The sequence below is a fragment of the Phycodurus eques genome, chromosome 19 (assembly GCF_024500275.1).
Source record: "Phycodurus eques isolate BA_2022a chromosome 19, UOR_Pequ_1.1, whole genome shotgun sequence".
NCBI classification, from domain to species: Eukaryota; Metazoa; Chordata; class Actinopteri; order Syngnathiformes; family Syngnathidae; genus Phycodurus; species Phycodurus eques.
In genome coordinates this window covers 11,710,840-11,716,839 of record NC_084543.1, presented here as the reverse complement: position 1 = coordinate 11,716,839, position 6,000 = coordinate 11,710,840, and positions in this window count along the sequence as shown.

The window sequence follows — 6,000 nt, the reverse complement described above, 5'->3', positions numbered from 1 at the left end:
CGCCTGTGTGGAGTTTGCATGTTCTCCCCGTGCCTGCGTGGGTTTTCTCCGGGCACTCCGGTTTCCTCCCACATCCCAAAAACATGCATAAATTGGAGACTCTAAATTGCCCGTAGGTGTGACTGTGAGTGTGAATGGTTGTCTGTTTGTATGTGCCCTGCGATTGGCTGGCAACCAGTTCAGGGTGTACCCTGCCTCCTGCCCGATGACAGCTGGGATAGGCTCCAGCACGCCCGCGACCCTAGTGTGGAGAAGCGGCTCAGAAAATGGATGGATGGACGTTCACAGGTCGCCCGAGTCACACTGCAGCTTGGTAACACGTTTGCCAACGCTCACGCAAACTCTCTCACTTGAGCAGATGTCACCGTACAGCCAAGTTGAGGTTTTTTTTTTTTTTTTTTTTTTTTTTTTTTTTTCTTTTTCTCTCGCCAAGTAAAACCGCCACATGGACATTTCTAATGAAATTCTAAGCCAGATTGACAAGGGCCTTTTTGCTCCACTTTCCATAAATCGCCTCTCTCAAAAATCCCCCTTTTTTATGTCGTCATCTCCAAACAAACTCTGCACATTCTCCACGTTCCGTTACATGCTGTGCGGGTGTGTGTGTGTGTGTGTGTGTGTGTATATATATGTGTGTGTGTGAGACGGAGAGTATATAATCGAGAACGGGAGTGTAATGGAGAGAGTGAAAAGACGGGCATAAATGTAGGACAGCGGGGAGGAGGTCGAATGAGAAGAAAGAGAGGAAAGTGGGGGAGAAAGAGTGAAGGAGAAATGTTTGGCTTGAAACCAAAGAGAAAGATGGTCACATGAGGCATTGCATTGTGTTTAGGTTCAGTCAAAGTGGAAAATATCTAACAATCTGACAGTTGGATAGAGTCTGGTGATGTTCTGTGCAAACATGCATGTGTCGTTGATTTAAGCGCCATCATTTGGTCGTAAATTTCCTTTGTTCAATTTTGGATTGAGAATGCATCGTTAAAAGAGACTCAATGCAGATTTCTATAAATTTGTCTATGTGTGCCCTTTGTTTGGATTGCAACCAGTCCATGGTGTTCTCCCGCCCTCCCAAAGTCAGCTGGGATACCTTCCAGCTCACCTGTGACCATAATGACGACAAGCAGTATAGCCAACGCTCATGCAAACTCTATTATACTCTACTGAATTTTAACAAACGAACAGGCACATTAAACTTTTATAACTTTATAAGAGAAGAAAACATTCTAAAACTTGAAAAGATGGATATGAAATTAATATTTAAATGTTATGTAAGGGCTTGGATGGTTTTGTATTACTCTTGTAAACAGACAATGCAGCAAACATAAGACAGAGACTAAATGAAAAAAAACTTTTTGCGTACTGTATTTAAAAAATAAATAAATAAATATATATATATATATATATTTTTTTTATATAAGTATTTTTTATACCTAAAGTCATGTCTCTGGAAATATTCCATGGTTTAAAAAGAGTAACATTTGTGATCTATTTATTTATTTTTTAAAGGAAATCTTTTCCAGACATAAATAAAAGTATTAGAATTAAATTCGCATATAGTCAAAAAATGCTGCAATTGAAAGTAGTTTGTGCTCTTTATTTGACTACATTTGCATTTTGGGTTACTTGTGCTGTGTCTGCGTGTGTTTCCATCTGTAACTTTGTTGTAAAAAAACCAAAACAAAACAAATGCAAAATAGATTTAAAGAACCTATAAAAAGAGTCGAAATCACTTCATTTTAAATGGCTTTAAATGTGAGTGTCTGTCTGATGTTTATAAACAGGAATTCCGACTAATTTGACTGAATTCATGTGCAGTCTTTATCTCGAAGTTTAGTCACAAAGTGCCTGTAAGTTTCCAATTATCCTGTCCCCATACACATGCTCTCACTCTGCCCAATGTGTTGAATATTACAATATATAATAATATATAATATATAATAATTCCTAGTGTTGATGAATATTCATATTTTAACTTCGTATGCGTCCACTGATAACACTTAATGGAATTGCGTTTATTTTGTTATGTATGGCAATTATCCAATCCTTCTGAATTGTCACCTGCCAAGTGGAATTCTGGGACATGCAGTCAGTCATGAACTGCAATGGGAAAAAGACATTGCAACAAGTTTATGTGCCACTTATGCATACCATGCAAATGTGTTGGCAATCAGAGGGTGAGATGGCAGCCTACTCCAGCTGACCCTGCAATTACTGTACAAACCTTTTGTGGTGGCGCATATAATGCCACAATGTGCATGTCTCACATTTGATGCTGTTCAGTGATTTACAAACATACATTTCATTGAGTGTCATATCAGTAAGTTTTAAAATGCACCACCTTGTGCACCTTTTGCCTGTGTTACATCATTTTTTAATTGTTTTTATTTATTTATTTAACCATTCTGATTCATACATTGTTACTGTAGAAATGATGAATAATGGTGAAACATTAATGGCAATAACAGTCAAACTTGTAGAGCCATTGATTTTCCATGTCTCCATTATTCGAGATTTTTTAATTAAATTGATGACGCAAACATTTGCACCACTGGAACCAACAACATACATAAACACGCAGAGCAGGGTTATTGTCTAGAATGCTGACAGATGCGTCTCCTGGCTGGCGTGACAGAGTGCCGTGTTGTTGTCTCAGGCAATTAGAAGCTCAACTCCTGTGGAGCACACACTTCAATAGGAAGCACATTGATTATCAAACATCAGCCTATTGATCACTGCTTATAGGATGTAGTGCCAGAAACTTGTGTCACCAAAGGTGCTTAGCGTGTGGCTGTGTGAAACAAACACGGGGGCAAAAATTTAAGATACGAATGCGCTATGGTGGCAGTGAACTCCAAAACAAGCAGCAGTTTGGCAGACAATTGAACAATTCTTTAAAAAATGAGCCATCAAGCGGTCACTCCTAGTAGAGGTTGACTCTCAAACTAAACATTAAAAAAAAAAAAATCTAAATTCCAGCATGTGTATTTCAAACAACCACATAACAACAAACAATACAAAACGCCACAGTTGGGCTAATGAATCTCATTTGTGACTCGGTGTTATAACCCTTTAATATGTTAGAACAAAAGTGGTGAAGCAATACATAGACAGACAATATTACAATACTCACAGACATCCATCCATACATTTTCGGAGCCGCTTTTCCTCACTAGGGTCGCGGGGGTGCTGGAGCCTATCCCAGCTGTCATCGGGCAGGAGGCGGGGTACACCCTGAACTGGTTGCCAGCCAATCACAGGGCACATAGAAACAAACAACCATTTGCACTCACAGTCATGCCTACGGTCAATTTAGAGTCTCCAATTAATGCATGTTTTTGGGATGTGGGAGGAAACCGGAGTGCCCGGAGAAAACCCACGCAGACACGGGGAGAACATGCAAACTCCACACAGGCGGGGCCGGGAATTAAACCCGGGTCCTCAGAACTGTGAGGCTGATGCTCTAACCAGTCGGCCACCGTGCCGCCTACTCACAGACATATTTTCTTTATATTCTGCGAAAAGTAACTATTCTTACTGCAGCTTACTGAGTTGTGTTGTGACCATCTCCATGTATATCCGCATGTTTGTATTATACTGCCCCCAGGTGGTCAAGGCGCACACACCAGAAGGAGTCGCACAATGAATTAGGATGCACAAAAAGAAATTGAAATGGTACCTCAAGGCACCCCTATAATTTTAAACAACCATTGGAAATAAATAAAACAAGCTGCAACTGAGCTCATTTTTGCGATAACCTTTGCTCATGTTAATTTTTTTTTAATGAAATCCAATTAACATTGTTCAGTTAGGTAATGCATTAGCTGCGTTTCTAATGCTCTCATTTATTCATTGAACCACATTTTAACATGAAGGGTTCATTTGCCAGGGAACTTTAAATGGTCATTGCAAATTAAAAATTCCCTTATGAGATTTGAATTAAATTGTGTATGCTCCCCTTGCACATGCAAAGAAAATCAAAAACCCATGTTTGCACTGATGCAATGTTTAACTGACAGACAGTTTTTCTCCTTCTGGCGTTGACATAATGCTTTTTATTGGCTTGTCATTTTTATATGCGCTTAAATGCTTGGGTGTGATTACAATAGAAGTGTTACTGTGCATGATGTTTTGCTCATGGTACACGGCAATAGCCAAAGAGAGACTTCCAATGTTATGTATGATAACATTTTGTTTTGAAAAGTTGAATTTAAGGTTTTGTCTTCATATACAGAACTAAATTATTATTTCATATATATATATATATATATATATATATATATTCTACACTCAATGGCCACAACACTTCAGGTAAGGTAAGGTAGGTAGGTTGATGGGTAGTCATTAATTAAAATAGGCCTGCTTTTGTTTTTACAGTATTTTAGAGTTTAGTTTTTTTTTGCATCTCATTAGAATATGAAGGTGCACCAAATGTTTGTGGCGTGTGAATGTATGTACTGTCAGTCATTTAGTGCACGGCAGGAGTCATCAACATTTAATACTGCAGTATTAAATGATTTTGGAACATGATTACGTTTGTTTGGTTGGAACAGATTGCACATTTTCTATTATTATTATTTTTTTTTTAGATGATTTTGTTAACATCCATGAAGTTGCATGGCGTGTCAAGTAATTCCACAATGGGCAGTTTCGATGTCCTCACAGAGGATAAAGCAAACCGTGCCAAACGAGACTGAAAATGGAGCGCAGAGTAATGAAACTCTGTTCGTTTGGTGAATGACCACTGATGTTGCCACTGAGACCATTTGACTGCACTCGCTTGGCCAATTAGAAAGACAAAGACAAAAGAGGTCATTGATGTCCACAGGGGATGAATCACAGTGGCGAATTAACACCAACAACACCCCCTCATACGCAAACATCACTCAGCCATCATTGTGCATTTGAAGCTTAGTCTACGTCACATGATTGTCATACTTTTTTTTTTTTGAAGAAACAATGTTTTGATGGTTAGACATATTACAGCAACAGGATCAATACACTCACTGGCCACAATTTCTGAATTCGCAAAGATCATAATGCTGACTTTTGATTGACTTTGATTGACAGACACTGCCAAGAGAGCTATTAATTTAAAATTCTAGTATGTTGTAGCAGTATTACTGTGATTGTATATTGCAGAGGTGTCGATACTAAGAGCTGTTTCTATCTTTTGTTACCTTGTTTTGTTACATTACAATGGCAAATATTCAATATACCACACAGTGGATATAAAAAGTCTACACACCTCTGTTCAAATGCCAGGTTTTTGTGATATATTGTGTGTTTGGGAGAGTTTGTTATTGTCCAATGAAACAAAGGGTGAAGTTTTTGGCCATAAATCCAAAAGGTACATTTGGCGCTAACACAACACTGCTCGTCCCCAAAAGAACACGATACAACAGTTAAGCATGGTGGTGGTAGCATTATGCTTGGGGGCTGTCTTTCTTCAGATGGACTGGGACCTTAATTAAGGTACAGAGAATAATGAACAGTTCCAAATCCCAGTGGATGCTAGCACACAACGTTCAGCATTTTGCGAGAAAGCCCAAAATGTCAGGAAAAGCCTACGAGAACGGCTGAACTTTATTAGGAGTTAATCAGATGGTGGCAGGTGTGTGCTGACTCTTATTTAACATAACTTTGAATGTTACTGGTTAACTATGAAAAGCCATATCTCTGTTTGAAGGGTGTGCATGCTTGTGCAACCACATCATCTCAGTTATTAATTTCTACTTCGAATTTAAAAAAATAAATAAAATAAAACATTTCAATTGAGTTGTACAATGGATAATCCATATTAATGATGTAAAAAAAAAAAGTTTTGAAATGATTTATCTTGCTCTCTTGGCATTTGAACAGGGGTGTGTAGACTTTTTATCGACTGTATGATGCATATATGATCGTCTACAATGAAGTCTAACTATTTAAAAAACAAATAACATCCAGTTGAATGAATATCTACTTGACATTGTCAGTCAACCTCAAATGTGACTTCATGAG